Genomic DNA, 25,304 nt, shown 5'->3' with positions numbered 1-25,304 from the left:
GAAGTAGGTAAAATTTGCATATGAAAGAGATTCAAAAACTATAAAGTACTAACAAAAGTGAGGTATAGATATTTGTAGTACTCTTCTTAACAAAATAAGTACCTAGGCAAATATTTAAACAGGCAAAAAAAAAAAAGTGATGGAAATACATAAATTTAAAAAAAATCAGAATATGTAGTGGAAGTCATATGGAAACAAGAATTTTTTTTTCTTATGGTGACATTGATTAACAAAATCCAACAAGTTCCGAGCGATAATTCAACAGTAAGTCATATATATATATTACATTGTGTGTTCACTGCCCATAGTTAGATTTCTTTCTGTCACCACATACTTGACCCCTTTTACCCAATCTTCTTCCTCCTTCTCCCCTACCCTCTGGTAACCACTAGTCTATTGTCCATGTCCATGAATCTGTTTGTTTGTCATGTTCATTTGTTGCATTTAGATTTATGTCTCACATATACATGACATCATGTGGTTTTCAACTTTTTCTGTCTGACTTATTTCTCTTAGTTTGATTATCTCAAGACCCATCTATGTTGTCACATGTTGGCAGTATTTTATCTTTTCTTACTACTGAGTAATGGTCAATTTTACTACATTTTCTTTATCCAATCATCTATTGTAGGACACTTTGGTTGTTTCCATGTCCTGGCCACCATGAAAAATGCAGCAATGAACATCGATGTGCATATATCCTTTTAGATAAATGGAAAACAAGAATTTTTCAATTGACTTATTTCTGAAAACATGATAACCCTATGTATTAGTGTTTATTAGTAAAATAAGTAAAATGTGAAAAAATATTGTTGTCAAACATTGTACCTCTTACTTGAGATATTTGAAATAATTTCTGTGTGATTCCATATATATTTTATATTTTTTTCCAAAGAAATGGTTCTTAATAGACATCTCTATGGAATATTTTGATGTATTCTATCCTCATGGATTTTGGAATGGATTGTGCCAATGGATATTTTTCTCGCGCATGTTATTCAAGTTAATCTCATAGATAGCTTAATGGTTTTCACATGTGTATCTAATTAGGATAAATATCCTTTACTGGCTTTGCTGTGACTTTTCATTAGTGAATAGCACCTTATTCATGTTTAGTTTTCTTATTTATGATTCATTTAATCCAGTAGGAATAAATAAGACTGTTAATAGCTTTAGTGACTAATTCGTAACCCTGTAGAGATGTATCATTCATGGATTCATATGCCTGCCTTCAATATTGATTCTTTATGCTTTAACACAATCTACAGCTTAACAGCATCAGACATGGCAAGTACTTTTGATCTCTAGATGAATTAGACAATTATTTCCAATGGCTTTATAATACTTTTGGAAACATTAGGCGTATTTTCCATTGGAAAGATCAACATTCTCCCATCCTTATGAAGAAAAATATTTTGACTTAGACTTAACATCATTCCAGCCACTGGCCTGTTATTTAGTTTCTATCAGAAAAGATTGCCTGATATAAATGATTCTAAAGCTAAAATACAATTTTTGGTAAGAATCTCTAACTAGCTTGTAGCTAATGACTCTGAAAAAAACTGGTAGTTTTCCCTGATAAATATTCTTTCCTTACCCTTTTAGTAATAGAACCCTGAAATTTTAACTGAGCACATGGATGCCCAGAATAAAGATTTCATTGCTCAGCATCCTTTGAAGCTAGGTGTAGCCATATGATTAAGTTCTAGCCCATAGGATATGGGAAAAAGTAATGAGCAACTTCTAGATCTGGACTATATAAGAATACAGTGTGTCCTTCTTGCTTTTCTGCTAGCTGGAATGTGGATGTGATGGTAAGAGCTAGAGCAGCCATCTTTGTCCATGAGCTATATGCCACATGTTAATAAAAATAGAAAAAACTTGATCCAATTTTGAAGTACTTTTACATGAGCTAAGAGAGGAAAAACTTTTATCTTATTTAGGTGACTATTAAATTAGGCTTTGTTATCACATCTGAACAAGTATTCTAATTTATAAAACCCAAATACATGAAAATTTTATACAAGGCTCTTGAATAGTGTTGGTAGCTCTTGCTCAACTATTTATTACCAGTATGAATTTGAGCAAATTATTTAAAGCCTCTTATCCTCAAATGATCTTTCCTTCTAAAAAAACATGGGTTACTTTGGGGATTAACATAGTTAATTCATGTAAGTGCTCACCTTGGTACTTGCCACAAAGTTAGCCTCAAAAATAGTATATAGTATTATAAACTATTATAATAAAAATAGTAATATTATTATTAGAGCACTATGTTAACCTGTTCAGTTACATAGATGGATTTTGGGCAAATAGCTATTTCAAGAGTTTCTTTGGAAGTCATGTCACTAAACTAGTTAATTAGTTGTTTGTTGTCAATATACTTCAGTGAAATCTTTTAGGGTTTGTATCACCATTTGTTATCACCCACTCATAAATTTTCTAGTTTAAATTTTTTCATGGTATGGAACTTTATGGCCTTTATTACTTTTTGGCTATAGGTAGGATTGAATTCAGGGTTGATTTTTAAGTAAAACCCTGAACTTTAACCACAGGGATGCCTTGCTTCATTTTCATTAAGAGGACTGAACTTCTATCGAGGTCCATGTCTTGGAGGCTCTATGATTTTTGTTCAGTTTGTCAACTCTATCTCCAGCTTGATGTCTATGCACCTTGAACTGACATCTAGAATATCTGCATGCTGGTAACATTTTAAAGATTATTTCCTTTAAACCATGCCCACCAAAACATTCTCAATATCTTTGCTATAAGAAGTTATAGTTGGTGCTCTTCTATGAGCATTACCTATAGGATACAGGCTTTCTCAATTACACTGGATCAGCTTTTCCGAAAATGTGGTTCAGTAAACTAAAAATATTGTACAAAAAAAAAAGTGGTTTTGGTTTCCTGATCAAATAACTCCAGGATATGTTAAAGTAAACAAGGTATAACAGGTTTCTTTTCTGCAGGACTCCTGTGAAGATTTTAATATGATAATATATGCCATGAATATCCAGAAGAATATTGATTGATGCATTTTCAGAACTTCTTTGATTGTGAAGCTCTTTTTCTCATAAAGCAGTATATAGAACAGCTATGAAACCCTAGTTTGGAAATGCTAATTTTATGATTGGCTTAGGCAGGGTCATTGGAGAACTGCATGAGTTCTCTGTTGGCATAACCGTCCCATCCGATTAAACCATTAGTCGAGTACTTTCTTGGATCTATCTCTTGCTCCTTAAACCTCTTTGGACATTAGTCATTAAAATAATGACCATTCCCAGGGCCTATCCTCAGGGCCAAACCTGGCTTTCTCTCTTTTTAATTGAACATTGCCACTGAGGTCTCTATAGAACGAATAGCTAAGAACTTTAATTTCTTCAAGAATTTGTCTGGCCTATAAAGCAAATCCATTTGCTCTGAATTTATCATGATACTAATATGACTTGTTGATGACCTGCTTGGTAATGTTATTGACTGAATCCATTTTTTTTCTCATGAGCTATTATGAGTAATAAAACTATTTTTAATGCTCAAAGATGCCACAAGAAACCTGTAAACTGGAATTCAAAATGCATAGCTAGACCCCTAGAAATTATAACTAAATAAACTACAAATTTTATCAATTGCAAGAATAAATTTGAATCGGGATTCTGTTGACTGTATTATCGCTATAATATGAAAGAAGATGTATTAGGGAATGGATGGCTGCTTTGCAGACTTGGATCTTGTTATTGTTGTGTATTGTTTAATAGGAAGATAACAGTCTCCTATAGGCCCATACCTAGGACATGACTTGCTCAGTGAAATATTTCTATCAATAACACACAGAAATGAAAGCTGCTGTATAAATCTGTTAGCTGGGCAAACTTTTGGTGATGGATGCAAGAATCCATTTCATTAGCCTAGCTCCAGTCACTACTAATGCTAATAACACTACAGCCCCAAGGGGAGGTGGCCTGATATAATAATTATAGTGAGGTAAGGCTATCCATCTGACAGTGATACTAAGGTTGAATACCAGCTATACGTTTATAAGGTGTGTGGTTTTGGGCAAGTTATTTACACCTTTAAACCTTTGAGTATCCTTAACTATTAAATGAGACTAATGATAGAATCTATTTCAAAGAGTTGCTGGGAGGATTAAGGGAAATAGTTTATCCACTGAGCTTACATGTGGGTAGTTAATAAATATGACCTTCATATTAATAAATATGGATAGTATTTAATAAATATAACCACCCATGCACACGTGCATGCAGGCGCTCCTATAAAAATAAAAGACTCAAGCCTTGTTGGTGTAATGACCTATTCTTTTCATAATATGTGTCTACTAAATGATACACTTGGCCACAGGTTCTCATCTATTGTTCTTAGTCACGTAGATGTAGTTTGTGAAGTAGTTTGAGGTTCGGCTTTGAAGAAGGTAAGACAGTTCATACATCTGAGGTAAATGCTGGTTGTCTGTCTTAAACCTTGCTGAAGGCTGTGGGGCGTATGAGGGTGTATGAGAGAAGTTTGAGGTAGGCACTCAGTCTATTGAAAGAAAAAAACATAAACCAAAAAAGGGCTGAGGAGGGGTGTCAAAAGCTGCTGGATGAGAAGTATTTGCAGGATCTCGGGAGCAGAATAAGAGTTCAGACTCCAGCAGTGTTGGGTGGCTGTGGGGGTGGAATTGGGACAGAAATGGAGAGAACTAGGAGAGAAAGGAACAGAAAATTAAAACTGCACACCAATGAAGAGGCTACCCTTCCTCTCAACCTCCTTTACCCATTGATCTGCCCCTTGGATCTGATGCAGCACCTAGTGAATGAGGTAAGAAAGTGAGAGAAGGAAATTTCAACTCTCTGATTCCATTCATCACCCCAAGGAAAACTTCCAGATCCGAAGGAGGCTTGTGGGAAAATAGTACATATTATATTGAATGAACTATACTGGAGTTAGTCTTTTTGGATGTTTTTGTCATATAATTTAGGTTGTTCTTGTCATTGACAGAGATCAGAAAATCTAAGGGGCCCTCCCTCTATTTCATTGAAGGGCAGGGAAGAGTTAGTTCAAAAGCACGGTTTGGAAGGAACAATGGAAGAAAGACTGAAGTTCTTTATATTTAATTATTCCCTATTAAATTCAGCTGATTCAATAAACATTTACCCATCTCATGACTGTATAAATGTTTTGCTTTCTATTTGTAAGTGCATTCTGCAATTTATGAAGATAATCTAATCAATTAAATTGGTGTCATTTTAAAATTTATTATTGCTTTAGCAAAAATTGTCCCCGCCCAGTACATAAGGACAAGTGACTGATTCCAGTGCTATTTTATTTTCTGTTTTTCTTTTTTTCTGGAGATGAATGAAAAAACTCCTTTTTGGTGGCCTAGTAACTGAAATGAAAAAGCCAAGCATTCATGGCTGAATGAATGCATGAGCAGCAGTTCCTTTACAAGTAAGAGAAAGAAAAGCTCAATCAAGCATGACTGCCAGTCTCCTTAATATGCTTGCAAAATGTACAAGGAGATACCATGTATTCTGATCGCTAAACCAGATTGAAGTTGAAGTAATGTGGGTATGAGAGTTTCCACAGGAAAAAATATAAAACCATTATACAGGATGCTACAGATGCCATGTGAAGTAGAGGAAATACAAACTTGAGAGTTGGGTCTTTGAAGGTCTTCGCACCTGCTGTTCAACATTACTAAGATGGTATGTCATATTCACACATAGAAAATGATCAAATGGAAGAGAGATATCTTTTCTAAAAATGCGTTTTAAAAAACTGAGAACATTACCTTTTCTGACAGAGAAACAGGATATATGGAACTTTGTTTTCTAAAGTAAGAACAGACATTAGTGGTGTAGAATTTACTAGTAACCAGTGTATAATCTGTACATGAAGTCACTAATGAGTGAACTTTTAAATCACGTGCCCATTTCTGGCACTCTTAGATATAGAGAAATTAACTTGATTAGTATCTTCATTCTCAAAAGTCTACCAAAACTTTTTCATAAAGTGCTGAGACATTCTTTTTTTGGTTCCCCTTCCTTTAATGTATTTTTAATTATCTTAATTGGAAAAATTATTGAATTTGTTGATATAACACAAAAGAGATTACCTCACAGTTAAAAAGTTAAAGTTTTCTTAACACTGGAATTTTACTGTAGAAACTGGAATGATGAATTGATTTTATTTTCCATTTTATTTCCCTAAACATGGAGGTATCAAATTATAAATACTGAACAATTTTTATAAATCCTTAGATAGCTGATGAATTAGTCATATCTATTACTTGTAAATTATAATCTATAAATGCATATACCCTGAAATTTCTGCAGATTAGACTGTAGACTCTTTTGGACAGGTAAAATAGAATAGTGGTTAAAAGAATGGTCCCTGGCATTATATCATTTTATATATATATATATATAATATACCATTAAATAATAACATTTGGAATTTAACCTCTCCATATCTTAATTTATTCAGCTGATATATGAACATAATAACAGTACCTTCTATCAAGAGTTGTTTTGAAGATTGCATAAGATAAGGAAATGGTTATGTTCTCTTCTACTTCAAACCCTTTGATGACTTTCCATTCCCTTCTGATAAAATCCCAAAACCTCAGCATGGTCTATGAGGCCCTACAAAATACACCTACCTGTCCTTCTAGTTTCATCTTGTTCTACTCGACTTTATGCACTATCTAGCTGAAAGACCTTCTTGTAGTTCCTCCAAGATTTCTGCTTTTTGCTGCCTCTGAGGTTTTACAGATGCTCTTCTTTGCCTGGAACATATCTTGGTGTACACACACACACACACACACACACACACACTCACACACACACACACACACACACACACACCACTCAGCTAATTCCCACTCAGCCCTTACTTCTCAGTTTTAACGTCACTTATTTAAAGAGGGCTCTTCATTTACCAATCAAAACCCACTACTTCTCATTATTCTCTTGCATGAAATCTTGTTCATTTCTAATACCACAAATGTTAGAGTACCTTGCTTGAAATGAATGGGAAGATAGACGAGAATCAGGCATATGAGGAGCCTAATATTATTTTTATTACTTTTAGACAGATCTCAGGCTCTGGAAGCTATGGATAGATTCGAACCCCCAATAGGGTTTACATCTTGGAAGAGCAACGCAGATTTCTGGCTCCTTGTAAAAAAGAGGGGATGAAAGAGCAGGGCTCACGGAGTCAGTCCCTTGTACCAAACACACTGAATAAACACAGGACAGAGTGTGTGTGTGTGTGAGTGCGTGTGTGTGTGTTGTGGGGGGTTGGGAGTGATGGGGGCAAAGAGAGACCAGGAGGATTCGAAACTCCTTCCACACGAAATAAAGATTGGGAGTAGGGGAAAAACATTTCTCCATTCTCAATTAAATTGTATTAATTTAAACTGTATGCAATGACCAGTTTTGAGGTTGAATATAGACAAATATCAGCGAATCCATATGGTTTAAATATAATCATGCATGTATATGCTGTACATACATGCAAATATATACATAGATATGTGTGCATGCATAAATATACTATGTAGTATGTGTAACATATGTATAATGTATATGTATACTATAAATATAGTAGATAGGCATACCTTGTTTTATTTTATGTACGCCACAGGTTTTTGTTTTTGTTTTTTTTTAGAAATGGAAGGCAAGACATTCCACCAGCAACACCCGCTTTATTATTGTGGTCTGGAACCAAATCTGCGAGATCTCTGAGGTATGCCTGTACTCTACTACATGTCGTATGCATATGTCATGTACACATCTGTGTGATTATTTGGATAATATCTGGTTTTGCTATCATACTGTAAGCTTCAAAAAGATAATTCAGTATGTTGACTTTGTCTCTGCATTTCTGACTCATTGCATCTACAATATCTACAAAAACCACTTCAATGAATAACAATTGCAAAGTATTTAACATGTTATTTGACTTATTTTAAGAACTCAATAGCTGCTAGCATTATGAGGACCACACTGCTGTTGCTTCTGCTGATAAACTATTTTTAATATTTGAGTATTAATTTTTGATTCAGGCTGTATATGTCGAAGATTTCCATTTCAGAAATCCATAAGCTTGCCTCAAGGTCACTCATATAGTTAGTCTATATGGAGCATAATTATGGAGTGTAATGCAGTTAGTATATATGGAGCATAATTTCAGGCAACAGCCCATAGTTGCAACCCTCACAGTTCTTAAGCTATAACCTCCAGGAGAAACAGGGTCAGTAGAGAGCAAATTAGAACGCACATCCTGCCCCAAAAGTGGAAGTGAGTTTTCCAGTCCATTCAGAATTGCTTTGTAAAAAGATGATTTCAGTGCTATCAGGTAATCTGATTTTTCAAGAGAAGTTGAAAATCCATATTTTAATGTAAAATATTCTAAATTAGGGAAACTGATAAAAAATAGCTAAACCCTATGTGGTCTGAAGGATACTTGGACATCAGGCAACCTAGTTTGTGGCCTCTGTTTTTGTGGCAGTTGTCTTGTGGTTGGGGTTTTGCCAATACTTATCTCGTTTTTTTGTTTACCTTTTATATGGATATTAGTCTGTGTTTTTCACATTAGTTTTTTAACTGTTGAATTTCACTACTTTGTATGGGCTCTATTACTAGCTATTGTTTTATATTTCCACTTCTTTATCGTTTGCTTCTCTATATCCCTGCCCCTTTTTGTCTCAATGTCAGAACTTTCAGGTTGATTATTTATTATAAGGGCAGCATGTTTAGCAAAAAGAAAAAAAAAATGGAGCTGTACAGAATTTTCAAGTCACGGCACAAAGAAATAGAATTTTGTGTTGCGTTTAGTAAACTTAATTTCAGAAATATGAGAAAATTGACACAAAATGGAAGCAATGATCTTACAGTAACTCGGTTAATGTATTTCATCTGCAAGTCCATTGTGTAATAGTTAGGTTTTCTGGATTTCTCTTAATGATTTTTCCTTGGGGAACTTTAGTCTATAGAAAAATAAAATTAGCTTTTTACGTTAGCAGTGGTAGGAACTACTGGATGTCAACAACTCTAAAATGTAATCAATTTTTGGATACGTGAATGTTTTCCAAACTATGAGAAAAAAATACCAATGCGATCTAAGCTATGACATAACACTATTCACTTAGAATTTTTATTATGTACATATGTATGAAAATGCTCTTTGAAAATTATTTAGATGTAGATTTTTATCAACTATCACACTGCTCTGTTTCCTTGTCTTTTTGCAGAAACTTATTATAATCTTTTTAAGAGCATTTCAATGATAATTAAACTCAACACGTGTAGCTCTATCAGTGCAAGTAATTTAAATGAAGTGATGACAACATAAATATCTGTGGTCGAGTTCATGACTAGGCAGGCAATGACAACTATGTTATGACTGCTTCCTGGACAATAATAATTTATTTTAAGATGAATCCCCATTTCAAAAGTAGTAAAATGTAAAAATATGTGTATCAGTAGCAACAAATACTCTAACCTCTAGTGCTTATGACTTTTTGAAATATTAGTTTTATAGGAATATATGCTCACGTTTTTCTCAATATCATTTAATGATTTCTGGAAAAAAATATATTTTAAAATAAATTACTTTCATAACATCATCAACTTTGGGTCAATAATCAGATTGGTGAAATATTTTACACTGCTCCTCTGTCTACCTTATGATAGACATTCACTAAGCCATTCCCTTGTAGTAAGAAAGAATTTAAAAAAAAAAAAAAAAGACTTTCAAAGCAACTGTTAAAACTTGTAGTAAAATACCAAGTATTCATGAGACAAAGCAGATTGACAAGAGTATGCCAATAGAGGTAATGGTAGTTCTGTAATACAAATAGTAGTAAGAAAAGTTTCTTAATATCCATACTGTAAAGCCCACTGACAAGGGTACTCTAATAACGGTAAAAACAAAGGGGAATGGAAAAATCCAAGAGAGAATATTGTACATGCCTGAATATAAGGTACATCATTTCACCCCAAAGTTAGGCCTCAGAATTATATTCATATGGTCAAAACTTTAAAATTCACTTCTGAGGCATCACAGGAGAATGCTTAAGGCATAGGCTTTGAATCTGTCTTATCTAGATTCAAATCTTTTCTACTTTATTTATTGCTTGTGAGTTCTTAGATGAGATAACCTTTCTGTGTCTTGGTTTCTCCACTGTCTAAATACAGAGATAGTGATAGCTCCTACCTCCCAGCTGTGTTGAGATGATTAAAAGAATTTATCATGTGTAACTATGCCTGATACACAGAATCTATGTATCACAGGATCTCTACCCTTCTTCAATTATTATACGTTAATCTAAACTGGAAGCTACTGAACTAATGAAGCGTGTGTATGGGTGGGGGGAGGGGAGTGTAGCATGAAACATCTTCAGTCAATACTAGAGGAGGAAAAATGCAGAGGTCATCTGATAAAATTGATTTAAAATACCAGGGGGCCAAGACATTTAAAACAAATTAAGTGTTTATGGGGGTGTGACCCACAATTTTAAGTGTCCCATGTTACTTCAAGAATCCTTTTAAAAATCATTCAAAGAAACAAAGACTGGTGGAGATCACTAATGTACATATTTAGGATGAATGAGAAAAACCAACTTCTTAGTATAGAGCATATGGGGACTTGTAGTTTGTAATAAAATTCCTGGTGACAGAATCATGAAAGGATTAGATACTGTTAAAAATATAGACAAAAGTAAAAATAATATGCTCTGGAAAAAAAACACTGATGATTTAAAATGTGACTTTCATGATGAAGTCATTGATGTTAAAGTTGCATATTTAAATTTGAATAAAATTATTTATAAAATATGAATGAAAAAGGTAGTATTTATACATTAATATATAATGTTACTTTTATAAATTTTTATCTAAAATGTTGAATTACATATAAGTACACATATGTCTATTTTATCTATGTCCCTAAAATTTTATATTTAGCAAAACCAATTTTGGGGTTTCCTTTAGATAAAAATGAAGTGATTAAATTCTGTTGTGTACCTAATTCTGGGTATCAGAGGTTTGGAAAGGCTTGAGAGGGAGATGGGATTTGAACCTAGTCTTGAAGAATAATTGAAGAAATGAGAACTAAATGTATTAAGGGACTTCTGTTTTTTCGATGCCTTAGCTATGTCACCACAGTACATTTTCATAGGTATTTTTATTCCCAGATCACAGATGGGGAAATTGAGGCTTAGATATGTAAACGTGTTTGCTCAAAATGTCACAACCCACACAATCAGGCTTCATTTTGCGTGCATTCCTCTTCGATTCCAGGCACTGTGCTTTCCCTAAGAGGCATGGGTGCAGCAGGTGGATCCTGGAGAAGACTGTGTTAGAACTTTCTCTCTCTTGTGGTCCTAATTGGTGTAAATTGCTCAACCTCTCTTTCTTAAGTTTCTTATCATGGGGATAATAACATCATCTCTTCAAGGAGCTGTTGAGATAATTAAATGAGCTTTTACAAGTTAAGTTCGGGGAATAGCAACTGGCTCATAAATGCTCTGTGGGTGTTAGCCTCCATGATGTAAGGAAATGTTAAGGAGGAAAAGGAGGGAGAGAAGAAGAGAGGGAGGCAGATTTCTACTTTCTCAAAAATTACCTCTTTCAGAAGCAGAGGGCATTCTGGATAGAAGGGATGAGAATAAACGTACCAAATCTGGCAAGGACAAAGTTATATTTGCTCTTTTACTTAAAATGGAGGAACTAGGGGTGGGTCATTTGGAATAAATCTAGCCTAGATGAAAATCGCTAGGAATATATAATCCAATGGTCTTGACAGTAAACAGGTTTTTATACCTCAATTCTTATAAAGTTAATTTTCCTGTCTATTTTGTTCTCTGAATGCCTCATTGTGAAGGCTGCTACATAAATAATTTTTATAGCGTACAAATACAGACTAATTGTGTTCAATTTACCTACTGTTTACTATTTAAGCTCTTTCTCAATTAAGCCTATATTTATAAAATTTGAAAAAAATTCCAACTCATAGTTGTTGTATATAACATATATGTTAGATGTTTGGCTAGAACCTGGTATGATTAATGAACAATAAATAAAAGGTAGTTTTTGCCATATTTCCTCAGACGTCTTTTATTTTCCTCCATATATTAAGGTTCTTAAAACCAGAATACATCTTATAACCAACATATACATTCATGAGTGTGCTTTCTGGTGGGCAGGTATTTTAATGAAGATGGCGCCTCCCAAGAACCTGGGCTCCTGGGAAGCCTCCCACATGCTGGACTTCACCAATTATCTCATTTTCATAATAAGCGCACCACTTTCCCTAATTGCTTCACTTCCATTAACAGGTACAGGGGGAAGATAAGGACATTTCATCTTTTAAGGGAGTGAATTTCAGGTACAATCTGTGAAGAGATGATTATTTAAAAAGTAAAAATAAAAACAAGGAGTTTGTCTTTGAACTCAATGGCAAACAAGTGGATTTTATAAACTTCTAAATACTGGGGGCACACAAGGGTTTTCTTTTATCTTTTTCATCTCCTTATTTTCATTTGCTGCCTCCTCATTATCGCTTCCAAGATCAGAGTGTCAAGATCCAACTCCAAGGCGAAATGTTCTTCCAGAGCTAACAATCTAGAGTGTCAGGACTGGAGGCATGATTACCCCTCCCTCCAGGAGAAAAAGACAAGAAAGGGGAATTTAGACAATTAGGGAGGCGGCTGTATTCCTCAGGAGAAAGAGTTCAGTTTTAAGTTGAAAATCACCTCCAGCCCTTAAAGCTGTGTCTGCTTTGGCAAGTTGCTCTGCCTCTCAGACTCATCAACTACAAAAAAGGGGATATTAACCCTTTCCTCCTAGGGACGACATGCACGAGGATCCTATTTAATGAATGCGCTCAGCTTCATTAGCACGGGCTTGGTAAATAGAGATTCCCGCGTCCGCTGAATGCAACTTTCCAAGAAGAAGCCTGGGAAAATGAGCGCCCTAGACGACTCTTAAGTTTGGGAAACGCTGAGGCAACAGGGAAAGTAGTTAGTAGAGTAATACTATAATGATCAGTGGTGGTGAGGTTCCGCCCATCCATCAGGCAACCCCCCATCGGTGCGCACCCACAGACCAAAGTAACCCGTAGGAGCCGGGGCGCAGTCACGGGCATCTCCCTCCCAGCAGGGTAATGCCCTCGCCGATCCCCGCTCCCGACGCGTCTTCGCAGCCTCCCCAGCCTCGCCCGCCTGGAGCCTCGGGGCCGAGGTGCGCCAGGTGGCGAGGGTGCCAGGCGCGGCCAAGTCGCGGCGGACTGAGTCAGCCGCCCAACTATGCTGCGGAACCGGGACGGCCGGCTCCGCCGCCCCCGCAGCTGAGCCCGGGCTGCCCCCGCGCGGGACGCCGGCTCCCCGCCCCCGCGGGCCGAGAGGAAGCGGCAGAGGCGCGGTGCGGGAGCACCTGGGCTGGGCGCCGGCGGCGGGCGCGGCGCTTCCGGAGCTGCGCGCTCCCCGCGCTCCCCGCCTACAGGTGCGGCGGCCGCGGCGCGCCGGCTGGAGTGACAGCGCCGCCCGCGTGGCAGCCGTCCGGGCAGCCGGCGGGGTCCAGGAAGGAGGAGGCCGCGAGCCTGGGACCCACGGGTGTGGACTGCGCGAGCCTGGCAGCGAGAGACGCCGACGCCCAGGCGCCCCTTCCGCCCGCCTCCCGAGCTCCGCTGCCCTTGCGCAAGGCGAGTACCCGGCGCCACGGGTGGGCTGGCGGCGAGCACTGAGCGGGTGTGGGAGGACCGTCTCAGGCAGGGCCGGGGCTTTTCGGTACTTTTTCGGGTGAATTTCCAGAGCGCAAAGTGCTGGTCTCTGGTTTCAGCCCCTTGGATTTCGCTCCCGCGTGTGGGCGTCTTAAAGGAAACCAGAAGCGGGTAAGTGATATAAAAATCCCACTTACTAATGGGATTTGGCCTGGGAGGATGACAATCCGGATAGACAACTAGAATCTCTCTTCATTCCCGCTCTCCCCAAGAGAAAAAAATTAAAAGGTGCAGCCCTTTATCGAGTTTCAGGCACCAAGCTGTTTGCTCGGTGGATTTAATGACTTTGCTCTGATCTTCGTGCTCCCCCGCATCCTGCTTGTTACACACTTTGAGAGGACAGGCCTGTAAATTAACTTTAATTACAGTCATTTGGCCTCCACCTGCCTGAACCCTGCACGGTACTCGGGAGCTGTCAGCGACTTGAACAGATTGATCTTCCTCCTTTACTTTTGGAGACAGGTCTCTTGGGGGAATGAGTGTCCATCTCATTTGGTAAAGTAAGTTCTTCCTGGCTTGTTTTCTCGAACACTTCACTCACCTTCCTGCGCCGATCTGGAGTTATTTTGATTTGGAGGAAGACTTCGTGAAATTATATTGTGAACTATAATCTTTGATAATAAGAGGAAAATAGAAGCTAGTTTGTGTGGAATAATTGCTTTTTAGGCTGTTGCGAGTTTGTATGGTGATAAGCAACATTTTTTTTTTCTTTTTGCAAGGTTGTCCTTGAAGTAGATTGCTCAGTAGAGTATATCCTTTCGATTGAAAACAAAAGTGTATTGAAAAAGAAGCTATTTTTAAAAGTACCTTTAATCGGATGTCATTGTGATTACCAATAATAGTATTGTACTTACAAGCTCAGTATTGATTCCCCCCGCACTTAAGCACTCTGCACCCCAGCCAGTATGTGGAACGTTGCCCATAAGTAATTGGAAGATGAAGTTATGGCTATTTTAAAAAAAGGAAGGTAACTTTTTTTAAGCAAGAAGAGAAATACCCCTAAACTCTTAGTTATGCCTTCCATGCACTTACAGGAGACATATTGAGGGAAATTCTTGTGACAGTCCACTGTTTAACAATGTTTAAAAAAGAAAGAAAAAGTAAAATGGGTCATGGAACTAGGCTAGAGCCTAAAGTGGAACTGTCTCCCTGGCTCCTTTTAAAACATGTTTAACACACACGTTTAAGGTGGGTCTTAACACCAAGGATATGTTATAAAGACTTGATTTGTCAGTACTTAACAGGTTTATTTAAATTAAAATACCTGGAGGGTAAGTCAGGTGACTTGTTTAAACTTATTTATGTGGACATGTTTTTATTTTTTTGTTATGTAAGCCTGTCACATTTTATGTGGGTTGTCCACGAAAGGAGAAGCTGACGGTACATTTAAAAACAAATTCTTAATAATCTCAAATAGCTACAACTTTCTAGCAGTATGAGGCTCATAGATATTCAATTAATACTTTAAAATTTAGTTACCCTTAGTTACTGTGGTTAAGACTCAGATTATAATGAATTGCGATTTTCTTGTAAACGCTTATGTTAACACTATGAGAAACTATGAAGTTTTAAAAACCTGCTTTAGAACTCTGGGTTATAGACCTCATGATATCCAAGAAGGTATTTTTGTTTTGTTACTCTATCCCACTTTTTATCCACCTTTGAGAAAGTTTAGTGAAAGATGTTATTACAGTGCTCAGTATAAATGATCGTCATTGCTTTAATAGCCTTATTTTAACAAGTGTTTTTTTCCCACTCATTTATTTATTGACTCATTGGATCAAGCCTTTGCACTTACTCTAAACTGAGGAATTTAAAAATTCTCTGTAAAATATTAGGTAGAGAACTTATTGTTAATGTTAGAAATATTCCTTAGCTTTGACCAGAAGTGATTAATGAGAGATTAGAGGCTATGAGATGTCTTCTTAACCTTTTTTTATGAGTCCTAGATCCCTGTAGTTTATCATTTTAGGTTTCTTTTGGGCATTGGCCAGATTAAATATATGATAGTTAAACCATTTTTCTTGCTTATTTCCTTAATTGAAGTAATAGAGTAATGGTCAATGATATCTTCTTTACATGATCCTTTCTAGTTAGAAATTTGATCTGTGAAATTTTGTTACAATTTTGACTCAGCAAAACTTACTTCCTTACCCATGCTGTGAACAAAACAAAGGAGTTCTGATCTGGGTCGAAGTAGTCATTTTGAGCAGCTTCAGGGGTAAAAACTATAAAGAAATGGGGAGACTATTTTTTTTTTTTATCTTATACATTTGCATACAAAGGTGCATGGGTAGGTAAGAGGGTAAGCAGAGAATGGCTGATAAGATAGTGATCCTGTCCCCATGGTTCTCATAAAAAAGCCACGCAGAAAGGACTCGGCCACATTACATAGCTTTAGGAAGCAGAGAGAATGGTTTAAAACGTTTGGAGTTGGAGAGATGATCAGGGAAGAGCAGGAGGTTTTTATGCTGATTATCAGGTGAGTTGGGCTTGTAGAAGCGGCAATAGCAAAAGTGGTCACCAGACCTCTTTCACAATATCTTAATGAAGTTCAGAATCTTTAGGCTCCTGTTCAAGGCCCTCCGTAGCCAATTCCAGCTTCCTTTTCTGGCATCACCTTTCCTTGAACCCTCAGCCCCTCCCAGCTACTCTCATTTCCTTACTATTGCCTGAAGCATCTTCTCCCTGTGCCCCTTTTCCTCATGGCATTCCTTCTACATCAAATGTTGCTGTCTCCACCTGCTACATTTCTTCCTGTACATCTTGAAACTCCCCTTCATAGATCCTTCCCCAAGCACTCCATCCTCAAGGCTCAAACTGCTATATATTTCACTTACCTGCTTTGAGATTTTGAGAGTTTCTTGGTGTTCATGAAAGATAATGGTGCCGCTTCTCTATGTACTTAAAACTATACTTAAAATGTAAATCATGTGAAACTCAAGGTCACAAAATTTGATTTTTCTTATCATCATTATTATTTAAGTGCTTTTTGGGGGTATGTCCGAGCCTTCCAATTTTGGTATTCCTTCTTTACTGACCTTACTGCATTGTAAAGAACTGACTGTTCAAGTGCATGCTATTTTCTTTTTCTTGTAGTCATGTCTTATGTACTCCTTTAGATTTTAAACTCTTTGAGAGAAGACAATTGCATCTTCACTTTCTCTGTGGCACTTGACAGTGTTCTCAAATGAGGTAATAGGTGCTGTTATCTTGAACTGTAAGTATTTCCCGCTGTTATCTTGGAGAGAATAAATTGTGTCCCTTAAATATTTATTGGATGAAGAAATGTAAATAAATGAGTCAATAAGTCAGGAGACAGTTGCTGAGATATCATCTTATCCTAAGAAAAGGAGGCTTTGACAGTTACAGAATCACTAGGTGTGAGCCCTCAAATTCAGTTGGAAAAGAGGTCAGGGTGCTATTTATAAATGCAAAGAGAGGAAAACGGTTCACAGTAGGCTATTTTGAAACATCTGGTTCTTAGTCTAAGAATGTGGCTCAAATTCAGAAATGGTGGCGTGTACACATTTGTACAAAATTTTAAAATATGTGTATATAAAAAGTGCACATATAATTATACATTTTGAAATCTTTTTCTTGAAGTGTATTATCATGTTAGTTTTGATCTGAGTAGGTTAAACAGTAAAGCTATGTTCAGTGTAGCATGAATTGGATTACAATTCTGAATTTGTCCCTGTGTTCATACCAAGAGTTCTAAGGGGCCTGACTTTCCTTTCAGTTGGATGTGGCTAGATTGTGGAGAGAGGCGTAGGAGGGGCCTGGCACTGAGCAGAAGGAACTGTCCAGGTATTAGGGACACGCAAGTGGGAGTCATCCACAGTGATGAAAGTTTGCACTTGTAATTCCTTTTCATTATGCCCACTTCTGCTCTTGTAGGAACTCAGGAAGGGGAAGTCTTCCTCCGGTTGCCCAAGAATTGTGGCTCTACTCTAAAACTCTCTGAATTAGAATCAAAAGCAAGTCTCAAACATTAGACAATTAACTTAAAATCTAGGTGGATAGCTTGAAAGAGAAAACTTACTGAAGCCATTTAACTATTTAGATATTATCTAAAATAGGAGTCCCCAACCCTTGGGCCATGGATGGATACTGGTCCATGGCCTGTTAGGATCCGGGCTGTACAGCAGTGAGTGAGTGAAGCTTTATCTGTATTTGCAGCTGCTCCCCAGTGCTAGCTAGCATCACCTCCTCAGATCATCAGACATTAGATTCTCATAGGAGCACCAGTCCTGGGTGCCGCAAAGTTTGGGGACCGCTAATCAAAAACACCTAAACGAAGGTACTTCTTATGCTACTAATAAGTTCTCAAAACAAGTAAAGGAACTATCACTTCTCGTCTTCACCAGCTATGGAAATGGATATTAAGTTCTAGATTTTCAAAGACATATTTTTCAGATTTCATAGTAAATAAAATAATCAAAACATAACTTAGAACAATCCTTTCTCATTGACCCAGGCTGCAAATGCTTTTGTTTAGAGAGTGGATATTTCAAACCTCACTTATTCTCCACTTGGCAGACACTAATTCAATGCTTATTACTTGCCAGGACTTTTCTCAGATCTTTATGCGTATTTAGTCATTTCATCTTCGAAAAAGTCCTGTGCATTGCCATCACTGCTTACACATGACAGCAGGGAGGCTCAGAAAAATAAAGGAACTTTCCCAAGGTCAGGCAGCTAGCACATGGCAGCACTAGGTTCAGATCTAAAGTCTTTAGGTAAGATCATCATTCTCGCTACTCCAACCACATCAATATTTTACTAAATTAATAAAACTGCTTACTGCTGTTAGGTGCTTTGTAGGTTTATTAGAAGAAAAATTTACAGTGCTAATTTAAAGGAATGTAATTTTACTGGGGAGGCAGAAGAATACCAGTCAAACCAAGTGCAATATTGTATACAACAGACGAATTAGTAATAATAGCCAACATGTATTGTACATTTATTATTCATGTCGAGTACTGTTATATAAACACCTTAGATATTTTACTTGTTTAATCTTAGCTGATATCCTATCAGATATGAGATAAATTGTCCTCATTTTATAGAGGAGGAAACTGGGCTTTAAGGAAGTTATGTAGCCAAAGTGTAAGGTTAACAAGTAGGTAAATCTGGATGGGAACTCAGGCAGCCTGACTCCAGAGCAGAGGCTGGAATTAATGAGGACTCAGGTGGGGATGGAATAGATAGGAAAGCTTCATGGCTATAGTGGTACACACTTGTAAGACTTGAATTGGCTGCAAAAGGAAAAAAAAAAGTCAAGATATAGGGAGTTCAGTTTGAATGAAAACCGAGGGGCTGGCCCAGATCTTCTAGTCTTTACCTCCTTCTTGTGGTAAAACAGAACAAAAACGTAGAATTCCATTTGCTATCTTAACTGTTTTTAAGTGCACTACAATTCAGTGCTAAGTATACTTACATCATTGTGAAACAGATCTCCAGAACTTTTTCCTCCTGCAAAGCTGAAACTCTATAACCATTAAACTACTGTCCCTTTGTCCCAAGCTCCTAGTGACCACTATTCTGCTTTCTATTTCTACGAAGTTAACTACTTTGTATACTTCGTATAAGTGGAATCATGCAGTATTTGTCCTCTTTAGACTGGCTTATTTCACCAAGGTTCATCCATGTTAGTAGCATATTGCAGAATTTCCTTCCTTTTTTAAGGCTGCATAGTATTCAGCTGTATATCCGCGAATAAACACTTGGGTTGCTTCTACTCTGTATCTCGTTTTATATCACATTTAAAACTAAACCTTTAATACCACAGTTAAGTACCTTTTGGAAGAATGCTTCAGTGATTTCTGTTCTAATCAAGCAGGTTTTTGTTGTTGTTGTTGTTGTTGTTGTTGTTTGTGTTTTTTTACCCCATCACCATTGAATGCTCTGGTGGGCAGAGAATACTTTGGCCATATTTAATGATTCTATTTTGGCTGTTGCATTTACTATATCAGTTATCCTACATAGTTCAGCATGGGCTGCCTTTCTGCAATGCTAGATGCATAGTTTTAATAAACTAAATTTTATATTACCATTTCTTTATACAGCAGATTCAAAGATGTTCTCCCTTAATTTGTCATTGGTTTTTAAATCTCAAGCAATTAAATGTAAATGATTGTTGGCTTCCATTTTTAATCACTTATATGGACATATATACCCACAGTCAAATCGAAAAGGTGTGTAAAACTTGGGCTTGCAAGGCATGGTATATTTAAGCAGCATTTCTCTAGTTACTATAAATACTTAACTGACATTCAAAAGGGAAGGAAAATATCCAGTCCTTCCTCCTCCTCTACTGTTAAATAAACTGTGTATTAGGCAGCACAGTTCACAGCACAGGTGGTGGAGTCTGACTCTTAGAATCCTGGCTCCACCGTTTATCTGCTGTGTGGCTTTCGGCACAAGACTTTCCTCCCAAGGCAGCTGTAAGGATTACATGAGATCCTATACAGATAGGTTTGTTAATGCTCCATACGCATTGGGTATCACTTTAGCATTGTAAGTCTGAGGGAGAATGAAAGAGAATAGATGTGTTTGGATGGATGGAAAGGAGTAGTGGTCAAGCTAGAGAACACTGGGGCAGTGTGCCAGAGTCTGTGGGTGACCACAGTTAAGAGTGATGGCCAGATTGAGGAAACTGGGCCTCCTCCGAGGGGTTTAGTGTGAGTAGTGTTGTCCCAAGCTAATGTAGGCGAATGGATGGTAGAGGAGAGAGACTAAATAACCAATTTTACAGCGTTCTGAAGGCTAAGCACTCAGGCTAGAACAGTAAGTTAGGATCCTTGACCTTTAACCTTTTGCAGTCAGCTTTATATTATGGGATGGAGTAATAGGGCAACAAACATATTTTTTTCAAAACCACTTCCTCTTCTGCCTGGTCGTGGAGAACAAAGTTGAATGTTGTCTTTATGAATACTTGGAGTTAACATCTTGGTATTAAACAGGGAGTTTGCTTGATATGCAAATACCATGATTCCTATTTCTTGTGACTATATTTTATATTGAAGCAAAGGTGACATTCTATTAAAGTCTGTAGCCTGAACTAATTATTTCAGCAGGATCCCCCTAATTTTATAAGGCATTAGCTATTACCTCACAATAAGTTTATTAACAACTTGAAGGCAGAGACATTTATCTGTAGTGCCAGGCACCCTATGGGAGTGATTAGTTGTAGAGAATTGGGAGAGTAAGAATTGTACCTGTAGGATATTATAAATCACCTTTCCTATTTACGGGGTACAGCTCAGTCATTTTGACCAGCAACAGCATTTTCTCATACTTTTTCTGGATTTCCCCCTTGGAGATGGATCTACTCCATTGAGAACATCTCATTATATTCTAGAATACAGTAAACTCTCATTGTTCTTAGAATCCGTAAAACTTGTATTGCTAACATTAAAAAGTTTCACTATTCATGTGGCAGCTTAATTTCTTTTTATTTGATATTTTCTGAGGTTCTTTTCAGTCTTGTGATCCTATGATTGTTAAGCCTATTCTTATTAAACACATTAGCACTTTCTAGGTAAGATGTTATTTTAAAATGGTGTCCTTTTTTTGTTTGCTTTTTTAGAAAAATGGATTAAATTTATGTCTGAATTCAGTTGCACTATGCTGATTTTTCTTTTCCCATAACATAGTAGAGTCAGGCACAGGTGATTCCAGAAGTTCTCAGCACTGAATAATTAATGACCTTATGGTTTAATGAAGTGACCCATGGTTTTCAGTTTTTTTTCTTAGCAGAACTAGGAGAAATGACAAAACTCCACTAGTAATGGGTAGGGGCGGGGACGGGGATGAATCACTGGTGGGTTTCCTCAGTTGAAGCTCCATACATATTGGAGGAAGCCTGTCCCAACCCATGAGTTTTTAAAAACTCCATAGGTGGTTGGATGTTTCCAGCTGCTCTGCGCCCAACTCCTAACTCCTGATTTGACCACTTTTAGTGGTTAGATGGATTAGAGAAACCTGTATTTGAATCCTTTCTCTGCTTCTGACAAGTTTGGTGACCTCATTATTCAAAAGTTTAATTTATGTTTACTTTTTACTTTTCATCTTAAATCATCTCAAAGCTGGGAAGAAGTCACTCAGCAAATGTTTATTGAGCACCTGCTATATGTCTGACTGTTCAAACTTAAGAGCTAGAGCATTGAATACTAGACAAGATCCCTGACCTCTTGGAAGATTCCACAGATGTCAGGTAGTAACAGATGCCATGAGGATAGATAAAACAAAGGTGGGGAGTAGTTAGGCACAAGGCATGCTTATATATAGGGGATTAGGGAAGGCCTCCCCCGCAGAGCACATTTGAGCGGAGACCTACTAAAGCGATGGTGTGAGCCATGCGTCATGGGTATATGTTGGGGAAGCAGATTAGAAGAAGATAGAAGGATAAAGAGTAAAGGATAAAGGGCTTGAGGTGGGAGTAGGACTGAAGCCAACTCGATGGCAGTTGAGTGATAGAGCAGGATGGTCAGGGAAGATGAAGTTGGGAGGTCGCAGGGAGTGATATGGTATGACTTTTGTTATAAAATGAATCATCTGGCTTCAGTATTGACAGTGTAGTGTAGAGGGCAAGAGGCCGGGACAGAATCAGAGCTATCGGTCAGAAGGCTATTGTAATGGTCTAAGATAGGCAAGATAATGGCGTGGACTAGGATGTAAGCAGGGCATGTGGTCAGAAATAGTTGGTTGAGAAAGTAGTTTCAAGGTAGACCGCAGCAAGATAATAAGATAATGTTTATTAAATGGTATTGCAAGCCAGGCATGTAGCAGATGCTCCTAAATGTTACTTCCCCTTTATTTCTTCTTCCTCTTGGATATGGGTCAGGATAGGATGAGCAAACACACAACCACATCTATCACGCCAACTATTTGTACATTCTATAAATGTGTACTACATAGAAACCGTGCAGTATTTTCACAAACAAATAATTTGGTTGGAATTTATAGGCCATCATCTTGGCAGAGTTACTAATTTATTATGGGATAATAAAAGTAATTATAATGACAAACAGTTATTTAACATTTGTTGGTATTTGTGCGCAGCTGGTATTGTAAATCCTTTACAACAGCCCTACGAAGTAGGTAGTAGTATTACTTCCATTTTCCTGATGAGGAAACTGAGTTGCAGAGAGGTTACATACTTGCCCATGCTTGCAAAACTAATAAGTGGAGGAACTGAGATTTCACCCAGCTTGTCCAGCTCCAACATCTTGGCGTTTGCACTGCTGTCCCACTTCAGTGGGTTACTATGGAATGAGTAGAATGTAATTTAATGCTCTGAAAAGTGAATGCAGTAGGAATATAAAGAACTTTATTTCTTGTTCAGTAGAGACCTTATGAAGAAAATTGCATTTGAGTTAGACTTCAGAGAATAGGGACGATTTCAGCTGTGGGGAGATAATGACTGTAGTGATGAAAAGAAGTAATGATAATGATGGAAGGGAATGTTTGCTAAGTACTTAACATATACTAAGCACAATTTTAACATTTACGATGGGTTATCTCATTCAATCTTCACCAGTGGTCAGGTGCCTTTCTTTGAGCGTTTCCATTTTATGGTTAAGGAAACTGACACACATTTATGCCTGTTTTTACACTGCTCAAAAGTGGAGGTGGTGGGATTTGAGTTATACTCTTGCCTTGGAGGCAATGGGTTAGGAGGGGCATACCTCCCTAGGGGAGGAAGGCAGTGAACTTAGGCTCAAGTTAGAGGGTATATAGCGTACTGGGGAGTGAGGAAATTGAAACTGTAATTACCAAATTTTGTTGCCCATTCAGTCATCTTAGGAGTGTGTTACAAATACAGGTTCCTAGGCCCGTTATCGGCACTTCTTGCCCTACAGACCAGTACCTGGAGAGCCGCTGACCTAGAGTACAGCATACACACCACTGTGCCCAAGTGGTGGTCGGAATAGGGAGGGAGGGACTTTGATTTCAAATTAAGAAGTTTGAATATAGTAGACTTTTATAGTTAGGCATGTCTATCTCTTTGCCCCTGATGATGTACGTATGGGCTAGAAGCCTCTAGAGAAAGAAGTGGATCTGTGAACACTGTTGGATGGTAAGTTAAAAGGACAGGTGACTGGAGGATGGAGCTGATGTAAAAGTGCGGAGAGGGTTTTAGTTCCTGTAAGTAGAAGCCTCTTCTGGGTCATGAAAAGGAATCAGGTTCACAAGCCATATTCAGCATGTTGACTGATAGCAATGGTTGTGGGTGGAACATTTGGTGTATCCATCCTTGACTCAGCCACCCAGGAAGTGTGTGAATACGCTCCAAGGGAAGGTAGAGGCTTTGTGTATTAAAACACACGTACACACCAAGAAACTACTTAACCATCCCTACCAACCTCTCTCCTATCTCTGAAATATTCCCAAGCACTTGGCAAATTTCTAGGATCCTAGTCATGTATTGAGAAAAGAGTGATTCTATTTAAGGTCAATAGGAAGCATTCACAGAAGAGGTAATACCTACCTATTCAGAATTTTAAACAGTGTGTAAGATTTTGCAAAATATGTAGATTTGCCATCAGATACAACATATACAAAAAAGTATAGAGCTATTAAATGGTTTGTTGCCTTGGGAATGATAATGAACAATGAGCAAAATGAATGAAAGATGTTGGTAGAATGTTTGGAAGGGGTTGAACTTAAGCCTGGAGTTAGTACATAGAAGCACCTACCTTGCAGGAAATATATATGAGATTTGGTGTCTGGCATATAATTGCCATTTACAGGAGTAGTAGCTGCTATTATTTTTGTTAGCTCAAGACCAGACTATGTATGTGGCACCTTAAGGAGCTTAGACTTTATCGTGTCGAGGATGTGGCACAACATGCCAAATTTGGATTTTCAGTAAGTCACTAATAGGGAGACTGGGTTGAAGAATTTGTTCAGAATGTTGCATAATACATGCAAGAGATAGAATGAACATCTGAACTGGGGCAAGGGCAACGAGGATGGAGGAGTGTATTAGTTCAGGTTGCTACAACAAAATACCGCAGACTGCGAGGCTTAAAAAACAAAACAAAATAATAAACAAACAAACAAAAAACCCCCAAAAACAGACATTTATTTTCTTACAGTTCAGGAGAATAGAAAGTCCATGATCAAGGTACCAGCCAAGGTGGCAATAATCATTTCCATTTTGTGATGTGTTAAAAAGTTAGATAACATTTTATTTATACAATAATTGTAAAGAACAGGAATGGTGTATCTGAGACTTTGGTTTGTTTGTGGTGTTGAGATTTAACTTTCTACTTTTTTTCCCTGACATTTTATCATATCAACTGTGATAGATATGTTATTGATAAAGGTGGTTTTCTGCCTTTTGTCTCCTGTTTGTATTTTTATATCTCTGCTTCTGCAGTGCTGCCTGAATACGAAATATGCTTTCCCTCTTATCCTATACCTGTTTGTCAATATTTGCTTATATTTTAGATAGTTGAAACAATAGTTTGCGGGTCATTGGCACTAAGACATGCAGCATGTAAGTGGTG

At 37.5% G+C, this 25,304-nt stretch overlaps 1 protein-coding gene across 6 annotated transcripts in view; it reads left to right on the top strand.

Annotated features, from left to right (window-relative positions):
- The first annotated feature begins 7,721 nt into the window (after positions 1–7,721).
- The window catches only part of ARAP2 (ArfGAP with RhoGAP domain, ankyrin repeat and PH domain 2), a 163,807-nt gene continuing 146,224 nt past the window's right edge, over positions 7,722–25,304 (top strand). For 2 of the 6 annotated variants that reach the window (XM_036227598.1, XM_036227594.1), the window contains exon 1: positions 13,719–13,893. The gene's annotated coding sequence lies outside the window, so the exon portion shown is untranslated. The other 4 variants (XM_036227596.1, XR_004953060.1, XM_016140733.2 and 1 more) reach the window with 4 other exon arrangements.

This window comes from Rousettus aegyptiacus, unplaced genomic scaffold, assembly GCF_014176215.1.
Source record: "Rousettus aegyptiacus isolate mRouAeg1 unplaced genomic scaffold, mRouAeg1.p scaffold_m13_p_10, whole genome shotgun sequence".
Taxonomy (NCBI): Eukaryota; Metazoa; Chordata; class Mammalia; order Chiroptera; family Pteropodidae; genus Rousettus; species Rousettus aegyptiacus.
This window is presented reverse-complemented; position numbering and strand designations above follow the sequence as displayed.